General features: G+C 38.2%; 1 pseudogene; it reads right to left on the reverse strand.

The window, feature by feature from the left end:
• Window positions 1-790: 790 nt before the first annotated feature.
• On the reverse strand, window positions 791-8,283 carry LOC126611904 (probable 2-oxoglutarate-dependent dioxygenase AOP1; annotated as a pseudogene).
• Window positions 8,284-11,348: the final 3,065 nt, after the last annotated feature.

Genomic DNA, 11,348 nt, shown 5'->3' on the forward strand with positions numbered 1-11,348 from the left:
CGAGAACCTTTATGAGGCAAATGTTTTTTAACCAGTCCATTTTGAAGATAACGATTTCAATGGACTTCGCTAGCATTATCATGCTCTTCATGGCTTGAATCTATGGTTGCTTACTACTTTCTTTACATTTCCAGACATGATCGGCCATTGGCCTTGATTTTACCTTAATGAACGTTGTAATCTTGATTCATTATGAATGATTACATTCCTTTCCTCTATGTAGTTTCTATTTATCACTTATTTACTGTTGGGCATGATACTCAATGTCACAAAGATGATTCGAACTGTCTATCTTTTAGGTCTTCCCTCAAATGTTATGTATATAAAAAAAAAAATCATCCAGAAACCATATGACCAGTTGATTAAGAGTTTTATGGTTTCTTTGTAAGACCGTATTTGTCTATTATCTTTACTACAAATGAATTTCTTAATGGTTTTAGATTTGTCTTATTTTTTACAAGGATGATCTATGAATGATGCTCTAAAAGGTAGACGGTTCGAATCATTAAAATACCTTATAGAGTTGGCCCTACAAAAACGTGTGTCAAAAGTTGTGTAAAAAGGTGGTGGCATGGATCCGACCCCATATATATGAGTTAGAGTTAGGGGACACACTTTTTTGACACATGTTTATGTGGAATCCTTAATGCCACACTACTTACACAAAGGAATAGATTAATTTAGCTACACTGGTAGTTCATGTAGATACAGAATATAGTAGACACATATCATTACTTATGCCACACTTCTTACACAAAGGAATAGATTTATTTAACGAAATCGTAACTTGCTATGTAGACAAAGCCAACTGGCCAGCCTCCGTGTAGTAGAACCCTAGAAATTCAACGTGATCAAGGGGCTTAAAAAGCAAAGGGTGCTCTTCATCCACAACCTCCTCCGGGGCTTTCGTAATGTAACCTTCCTTTGGGATAGAGAACAATCCAGTTGAGTACCTAGCCTCATTTCCACTCATCATCACTCTATAATATGGAGAACGTAGTCGACCGTTTGTCCATGCCTGCAAAATCATCAGCTCATTATTAATTAATATCAATTTCTTTGATTCTTTCACGACCGTTAGTATGTAAATCGAAAGTGTAGGAAGTAACTCACGTAAAGAGAATCGCCAATCATGGCGATGAAAGAGTGCGGTGATGAAGGCTTGTCATTGATCCATTTGCCAGCTTTTGTTTCCACTTGTAGCCCGTCAACTTGGTTTTGATACAAAATTAATGGGACAATGTTCTTGTCTGTGTGAGCGTTTATCCCCAACTTAGTTTCCTTGGTTTGAGGTCCTTTATATTTCATCACTCGAAGAAGGTAGTTGGCTGATTCTACTTGCTCCTCCAAGTAGTTTTCAAGTCCCAAGCTCGCCAGAATCATCCTTCTGATTATTTGATCCTGTTTGGCTTTGGATGTGCTTCGCACAACTGCCCCTGTGTGTATGGTGAAAGTGATGATTAGCTTTGAGAGATGCCTCTGCGGGGCCTAAAGGCTCCCATGTTATCTATCAACAATAGATGAATCATGAGCATGCCACTGTTAGCCAAGACCAACATACTAGTCATTCAGGCATGACTAGATTGATTGATTGCACCACAAGTAAAATGACTTCTTCAATCAAGGGAGGGGTTAAGTCCATAAAAGGTCCTTTTTACTACCTTGAGATCAAGGACTTGTGTTGATGTTATTTACCAAGTTTTAATTAGGTCAAGATTTCCAGGTTTAGTCCATGGTTGCATCAAAACTGGCAGGAAACAACCAAATGTAGAGCGACAGTGAAGTTTTTAAGTAATAAATGAGCAGAACTGTCCATGTTAGAATGTAACAAATGAACTCGAGAGTAAATACGAAGTAATAAAGACAGTATGTAATTCATTAAAAGGTAAACAAGTGAGTTCGGGCACGTTATAAACCTCGTTGGGCTCGGGTCCCCTCTCTTAGGCACTTCTTCTGCATTACAAAATATGGGCCAACTTTTGGAAACAAAAAGGATCGCAATAATGGCTACAAATTAAATTGATAATGTGAGAAGGTTGCATTAGAGCTATAACTAAAAAAGAAATGACTCGGGGTGCACAGAGAATGTATAGGAAGCGACATTTTAAGTGTTTTTCTAAGAGTTGAGTTGAGTGTCCTTTTCTTTGTGTTCTCTTGTAGCTTTTATAGGACCTTCATCCTTCTAAGTTAAACCTCCTTGGCTTGATGTGACAGGCTAGTGGTGATTTCACACTTAACCTCTCCAAATTATGCGGTTTTACCCCTAAAAATGTGCTTTTGCCCTCTGCCAAGCTCTTCGTTAATGACCCCTATGTTTGCCCCGTTGCATAGATTTGCCGCCCATCTTACCACGTCAGCCAATATCTTGAAATCTGGACCGAGCTTCCATCTTTAGCCTTCTTTGCTTTGATGGTCTGGAGCTTTCCAAGGGCTTCACGTGCGATTGGGTTGTGCTTCAAGCCCAATGTCCAATTTGGGTCCAAACAGATCCAACTCCTAAACTTCCTTTGAGAAGGACAGTATGGTTGTGCTACCTCAAAAAACAAAAATTGTGAACTCCGCATATTTGATTCTGAAATAAAGGACAACAACGTCTCTTGCCAGATATCTGATTTGTCATTATGTTACTAGATTGTTAATGTAAAATACAAATTTATGTAAATCTGTTTGATCAGATTGACATTTTGGCAACATAATATGTTGGATTGTCTAATAAGATAATAACATATAAACTATGAAATTATGTGCATATTTGAGTGCGAAAATATTCAAAATTAGAAGAAAAGATTAATGTTATGAACCAAAATCTAGGGTTTCCTTGAGGCCACAAGGTGTTTGTCAAGCTTTCAACTTGTTCATACACATTTGCATCGTCAAACCCCATGCTCTCAGATAGTGGCACCGTGGGGTACGCCCAACATACCCATGGTAGGGCTTTTTAGAAACATTCTGCAATTTGGTTTGTGAAGGTCGAAAAGATCTTCGATTGCTTCAACTATCGACTTTCAAATATCTGAAGGCACTTTGTCGAACAAAGCCTCAAAGCAACCATACTCTTCGAGCCCATTACGGACTTGAGCTCTCACTAAGTCCCACTCTTTGGTTCCTTGGTTGAGGTCTGGTTTGAAGAGGTCTATGATGGGAAGTCCGAGTGGGGTTTCTGATGCTACTATGTATGTATATGCTGTTTTATTTGGTTGTTGGAGAGGAGGAAACAGGCAGCTTCGTTGAGTTTTAGATGAAGATTGAAATCTCGACTGGGCCTATTTATACAATTTAGATGATGGAGTGAAAGGGGGGAAATGTGAGAATAGTGACGCTGACAAAAGAAGATGTATAATATAATAAGGGAATATCTGATGGGAGTTAGAGACTAAATTATGAAGTTATGAAACTATTTGAAACACCATAGCACCATCATATTTTAAACCATATAATCTTACATCCAACAAAAACTTCAAATGTGAAAAGCTCTCTCCCTAAGTCAACATATCATTAAAGAAATTACATGTGCATGCGTTTAGTTATTCTGGTCCAACCATTGCCGATTGACCAGAACTGTCGATATTGCCTAAGTATCTCTTAAATTTCAGACAAAATATTGCTTCCCTCCTTTCGAAAACCTTAACCCCATTTTACAGGTACTACAGATCTTTCAACAATTTCAGGGAAAGAAAAACTTTGATTAAAATTTCATAATAGGTGCATAAGTTCATTCTCTATATTTCACAGAGAATAAGTGTAACATTTGTGATAGTTGTTAAGTTTTTCTCTAGGACCACATCCACATAAAATTAGTGTGTTGTTATTTGAATTACATTTACTGTTACATTGTTGACCACCTCTTTAACGTATTTAAGTTTTACATTTATCAATTAATGTAGTACAAATAACATTTACATTATATAATCAATTAAGTTCATATGCTATGTTGCGGGAAAATCAATAGTTCATGATTAGGTAAAGTGTGTGTGGTCCTCTCAATTATTTTCACTATAATTGACATATCATATTTTTCCGAGAAGAAAATATTTTATAATATACCTATATATACCTATATATATATATATATATATATATTGTTATGGCCTATATTTAACTAACAGGGGAAGGGGGCCGGCGGAAAAAAGAGAGAATAGAGAGAAATGTGTTTGTAGAATTGTGTAGAGGAATGTGTGTGTTATTTCCCCCTACATAGTATCTTTATTTATAGTAATAAGAGAGAGAAGAAATCCTTCTCCTCCAAGGAATACAAGTCCATATAGGAAAGAATAACTAGAATCAAATCTAATCTAGGATTTACACAATCACACTTAAACTAGAAAGTTTACAACACTCCCCTTGAATGTGTAAATACTCAAGTAGATTCGGCATCATGTAGAGGTTGAGGAAGTCGACTTGTCGGCACTGATTATGGGAACAAGCTATTCTCAATAAGGTAGGAACTTGCATAAGGAAGTAAGTCTCATAAAAAAAAACCCTATGGTTATGGCAAAAACTCGAGTAGGGACAAAATTCATTGTCTAAGGAAAAATGCATGAGTAATGCAAAGTCAAATGAAACATGTACGGGACGTCATTAGGGATATGATCAACCCCAAGGTGGGTGCCTCATTAAAACCTAGCTAGGTAGCAAAAACCCAATTGGAAAAATGCTCCTAATCGTAGGAAAAAAGAGTACATCGAGATCAAGCAAGTATACTTCAGGATACTCTCCCTGAGTTTGACACAATTCCAATGAGAACTAGCAATGTTACAACTCAGAAAGTTTACGCATACCAATTCCTTGAACAAGCTTCTGAAACGTCACATTCGGTAGTGATTTGGTGAAAAGGTTAGCCAGATTGTCTTGTGAACGAATTTATGTGTCTTCTGATGCTCCTTTGATGTAACCCTTCTTGAGCTATTTGATGCATGCTGCGTTGTCTTCATAGATCATTGTCAGGACATCAACGACAAGGTAAATATCGTAGGAGCTTCGAAATATGGCCCACAACTACTCTCAACCAAATGTATTCTCAAGTTGCTTCATGTAAGACGAGAATTTTAACATGGTTAGAGGAAGTGGCAACTAAGGTCTGTTTAGTTGACCTCCAAGAGATTGTGGTGCCTTCAACGGTAAAGACATAACTCGTTTGAGAGCGCGCCTTGTGCGGATTAGATAAGTATCATGTGTCGGCATAACCAGCAAGGCAAGAATCAACTTGAGATAAGGGGGTGCAACATCACTCGAAGATCCATATGGATAAAATAAGCCTAAATCTGTAGTCAAACACGTTTGTTGTTCATACATCCCTGACTAGTCAAATACTCACTCAGACGGTTATACCACATTCTTACGGATTGCTTCAAACCGTAGAGTGAACGCCTCAGCTGAATTGTGTGCGTGTTCCGAGGTTAGGAAATATTTGATCCAGTTAATGTAAGTCCTTTGGGAACTTTCTTATAAATTTTCGTATCAAGATCCCCATAGAAATATGTAGTTACTACGTCCATCAGTTGCATACTCAGTTTTTCAGAAACCACCAAATTGATAAGGTAGCGAAAAGTCATCACATTCATAACGGGTGAATAAGTTTCATCATAGTCAATCATGTGGTGTTATGAGAAGCCTTGCGCAATAAGACGAGCTTTGTAGTGCATAATTTCGTTCTTCTCATTATGCTTCCGAACGAAAACTCACTTGTAGCCAATGGGCTTCACATGTGGATGAGTAGGAGGTACAGGTCGAAGCACCTTACGTTTCATAAGCAAATCAAGTTTGACTTGGATTGCTTGTTTCCAGTTTAACCAATTGGTTCTACGTTGACAATCATCAACCGCACGAGGTTCAATGTTATCGTTCAACATGATCTTAGTAGCTACTACATATGCTAATGCATCGTCAATGATCATCTCATTTCTATACCAAATATCATCTAAGCTAGCATACTAGATTGAAATCTCACGATTCTCGGGAGGTGGATTCATCTTTTCAAGGACGCTTTTGTAATCTAGAATTTCCTTATGCGTTGGATAGAATGAGTAAGTGACAGTCGGATTCATGGTAGGCTCTTCAGGTGTCTATGCCATGGGTTTCCTCTTCTGGGTTGTGAATCATTTGAACCAAGAGGTCTTCCATGCTTATGTGAAGGGGTAAATGATTGGCTAGTTGCTAATGTATGTGGATCACCAAGGTTGGCGTCTTAAGCCTCCAAGAGGGAAGTCCATCGTACATTTGGTACATCCATCTTTGCTGGCACATTCGTAGCTGGAATATGTGATCTTGTCACTCACGCTAGAACGATGAAAGCATCTGGCATGCTCTGATTTATACTTTGAAGATCTAATATGCATTGCACTTCAATTTCATATTGGGCAGTGTCGGGATCTCTGAAGATCTAATATGCATTGCACTTCAATTTCAGACTGGGCAGTATGGGAATCTAAATGAGACAAAGTGGGAGTCATCCACGATAATTCACGTCGTTCTTCAAGAACATTGACGTTCTTATCTCTCCCTAACAACGAGAAGATTATATCATAGAAGTGACAATCTGCAAAATGAGTGGTAAATAGATCACCTGTCAAAGGTTCTAAGTAACGAATAATCAAAGGAGAATCATATCTGACATAGATTCTCATCCTTCGCTGAGGCCCCATTTTTGTACGTAAAGGTGGTGAAATCGGCACATAGACCGCAAAACAAAAAAAGTGCAGATGCAATATGTCGCATTCATATTCGGTAAGCAAATGAAGTCTGCTATATAGTAGGGTCGTAACAAGCCTTAGGTGAACCAACATGGTTGCGTGCAATATTGCATGGCCCCAAGCAGCGATTGGGAGCTTGGTACGTATGACCAACGGTCGAGCAATCATTTGTAAGCTCTTAATGAATGCCTATGTCAGGCCGTTCTGGGTGTGAACATGGGGTACAAGATGTTCAACTTTAACCTTAATTGACATGTAATAATTATCAAAAGTTTTAGATGTGAATTCTCCAGCATTATCCAATCGAATAGATTTGATCAGATAATCAGGGTGGTGAGCCCTGAGCTTGATAACCTGAGCCAACAACTTGGAGAATGCAACGTTCCTTGTGGATAACAAGCACACATGTGACGAACGTGCGGAAGCGTCAACCAAAACCATAAAATATCTAAATTGTCCGCATGGAAAGTGAATCGGTCCACAAATGTCCCCCTGAGTCCTTTGTATAAAAATATGAGGATTCGAACAAATCTTGTCATAAGAAGGCTTAATAATAAGTTTTCCCATGGAGAAGGTTTGACATGTCATTCCTTGAATCAAACCTAAACTTCGGGTTAGTGGATGCCTATGAGTTGATTTAAGGATACGGCTCATCACTGTTCATCCAGGGTGTCCTAAACAATCATGCCAAAATGTAATTTTATGCGCGGTCCCAGAGGTAGGGCTGACCATATAGTAGTTTTCTATGGGGTGTATGGTCGTAGTATATAGGCCACTCGGGATACGCTCCATTTTCTCTAGAATACGCTTCTGGCCATATTCGTAGGAAGTTATGCATAGAAATTCAACTCCGTTTTCTACATAAGTTTCAACGTGGTAATTATTATCTCTAATATCCTTAAAACTCAACAATGTTCTTTCAGAACGCGGAGAATAAAGTGCCTCATCAATGGTCAAAATTGTACCATTGAACAACATTATACGTGCTTTATCGTATCCTTTAATCAGGTTGGATAGGCCTAAGAGGGTTGTCAAAGGTGTATTCTTAGGTATGAAGTTAGTGAAATAGATGCGTTCAAGCAAAACAGTGTGCACGGTTGCACTATCTGTCAAACAACTAACTTCCCCACTAGTCATACCTAGAATGAAAATTAATTTGAATTGATCACATGCATAAAAGTTCTAAAAACAAATATCCATTCAAAATAACTTTAAGTATTCAAGGACGGTAATTAAAAAAAAACTTAATATCCAAAAACAAATCACCAACAAATAATCCAAACATAAAGGAAAATTGTTCAAAATTAAACCAAAAACACAAAGAGGGGTTTGGCCATTAGGTGGAATTCGGTCCCTTGTCTAAATTTTAACTAGAAAAATAGTTTATGTCTATGATTCTAATCTTCCATAGGGGTAACGGCTCTTAAAAGTAAAAAACCTCCATCTTTGTACTCTCCAGTTCATCCACTTGCACAAAGTTTGATTCAAACTTCTTACGAGGAGAATGATATTCACCTACAACCTTCTGGGGAGCTCGGCAAACACGAGACCAATGGTTCTTTGAACCACAATGATAACATATATCTGCATCCATGGTTTCAAGTGGTTTGCCCTTATTATTGAAATTTGGGGCCTTGGGAGCGAGGTTATGACGCTTCTAGTCTTTGTTTCCTCCCTTAGATGGGCCTTGACTCTGTTGACCTTAACGGGGTGGCTTCTGGCCACCCCTACCATGCCTATTATAGCATTTTAGGCTCTTGTTTGTGCTATAGTGTGCTTCAGGCACATCAGTCGCCCCAATAGGTCAAGCTTAATGATTCTTCATCAATAGCTGATTCTGCTTTTCAGCAAGAAGTAAAATAGAGATCAAATCCAAAAACTTAGTGAACTTTTGAGCTTTATATTTTTTTTGTATGACAATATTAGTAGCAGAGAAGGTTGAATAGGTCTTCTCCAGGAAATCCTCTTCAGTCAAAGTCTCGTTATAAAACTTGAGAAGTGATCAAATTCGACAAACTTCAGAATTATATTCATTCATAGGCTTAAAGTGTTGGAAGCGCAAATGGTGCCAGTCATGTCTTGCTTCAGGCAAGAAGATGTTCTTTTAGTGATCAAAGCAATCAGCCAAAACGACCCATAGTGCTCGTGGATCCTCCTTAGCAAGGTACTTGATTTGCAATGTGTCATGAATATGTCTTCTGATGAAGATCGTGGCAGTGGCTTTCTCAGCTTCGCCAACCTAGTTATCTATCTCATCTTTAATGGCGGGACGCAAATTCTTTACAGTGAGGTGAAGCTTCACATCTTGGACCCACTTGAGGTAGTTCTATCCAAAGACCTCCAATGCAGTAAATTCGAGTTTGTTCAAATTCGACATGTTCCTATCATAAAATAGATGGACAAGATGTGGTTAGTGTAAGGGAGAAGAATTATCAATCCATTCACATATGAGTAGAACATTCAGGTTCTAAGAGACATGTATTGGTTTAAATTCGCATGAAAAAGCTTCGGGTTTTCATGGATGATGTTTTTAAGGAAAACTTCAGGTTTTCAAACAATTTCAAACAAGGCATGTTTTTAGAAACTTGAGGTTTCAAAATATTTATGAACTTTAGGTTCACAAGTTCCTACAGACAAACGCAAATATATATACAGAAATATGTAACAAGAAAATATGCAAATAGAACTTCAGGTCTATAATTATAATTGAATTAATTATTTGGACTTCGGGCCAAATTTAAAGTGTGGGTAAAAAAATTATAAAACCCATAAGGCCTAAAAAAATAGGCATTTAAACTCAGGGCCCAAAATAATGGGCCAAAGCCCACGGTGGGTTGTGCAAATTTAAGCCTTGCAGCCCAGGCCAAAAATTGGGCTGGAATAGGCTCAGGCCTAACAAACAGACTGGCCCAGCATCACAAAATTAATGAACTGCAGGCGCAAGCCCAAAAACGTAGGCCCATGAAGGGCTCTGATCCGGTGTGATGTGTACACGGATACACCAGTGCATAGGCTAGGATCTGGTGTTACGCGAGCTAGGACTTCAATAGAAGCCCAATTGGCTTATTGGAAATGGGATGTGGCAGCAAAAGCAAACAACAAGCCCAAAATGGTACTTGCAATGCAGGCCTGAAGGTCCGATGCCTACTAGAGCTCGGGTCAAGAAACCTAGGATAACCCAAAGGTGCTGAGTGTCGGATTCGAATTGGAAAAAACTTTGGCATCGCTTTAGGCGACTTTCCTCGGGTGGTCACGGCACGGCGATGCATGGGGGTTCAATTGGGAACCCTAGGTTTGGATGGAAAATCAAGTTTCAACGTTGGGGGTCTAAGAAACCTCTGAGGATTCGAAGAATCCTTTGAAAAATTCACTAATTTTCATCGATTTTTTTGGAGAAAAACTCATCGTTGTCGCAAATGGTTTGGTCCCAAGCACGATTGTAGGTTGTGATTTCCCAGGGAAAACGGCAGTGAGGCCATGGTCGACTATGGGCGGCACTGGATCATGGGTTTGATGCCAAAAACTACTTCGTCTCAAATGGAGCATGGATTCAGCTCCAGTGCATCGCGACCTAGAGTGGCTCGCTTGAGCTTAGGTGTGCATCACAAGTCATGGGTTCGAAGTACCCTAAGAGTTTTCGATTTTTTCTTTATTTTTTCATATTATAATTCAATGCATATTGACAAATAATTTTAATGAATGAACATATATTTGATGCAATTCATGGCAAATATCAAATTCACATAATTCAACAATTATGGATATAATGCCAAAAATTTGATGCGAAATATATTAAGCACACAAATTAAACCCTCTTTTTGTCAAATTGTAGCAAAGATGTAAGTAGGGATCGTTCTAGACCGGGGATTAGGAGGGATTGCTAAACGCTTGGAAACTGACTTAAACACTAAAAAAACAAAGTTAAAAACACTAAACTAGACTCAAAGAATGCAAAACTAAAAGTTAAAACACTTAAACAAACCTAAAAACCAAAACAACAACTAGAAGACTCAAAACTGCCTAAAAACCACTTTCTGGGCAGTTTTGAGCACTTACACTAATCTGGACGAAATTGGTTGAAAACTTGAATCAAAACACTTAGAAACACAAATCAAAACACTTTCTAACTAATCTAAGACTTCAAATTAAAGGGGGATTTGTTTTGGACAGAAATTGAAAACAAAACAGAAACTTTGATTAACACAGATTGTAAAAACGTTTTTGGTGAAAAAGATGGTTAAAAGGCTAGTTAGGAGGTTCTTCTCCACACATGTCACACTTGCAAACAAAACGATTTTCAGTTGTTCTTCCGATAAACTATGAATACTCAACGCCCCAAGTTAACCGTGAATTGCACTAATTAACCCTCAGTTTTTCCACAAGTTATTAAGTTGGATGATTGCATACGACAACCCAAAACATTCCCTACAAGTTCCCTACATGAATTGCATAATAGAGATACAAGCAAGAATCATTACGTTCTATGAAAAACATAAGCATTGACGAAGCATTTGTTACTATGAATTGCATGAAACTTATGCTAAGAATTCATTCAACGCGATCGTTTTCAAGCGATCTTCACTACTTGTGATTATAAGATTGTAACTATTAGGTGAAACTCCCTCATAATCTAGCATCATATTCATGCATGAAAACTAA

The sequence above is a fragment of the Malus sylvestris genome, chromosome 17, assembly GCF_916048215.2.
Source record: "Malus sylvestris chromosome 17, drMalSylv7.2, whole genome shotgun sequence".
Taxonomy (NCBI): domain Eukaryota; kingdom Viridiplantae; phylum Streptophyta; class Magnoliopsida; order Rosales; family Rosaceae; genus Malus; species Malus sylvestris.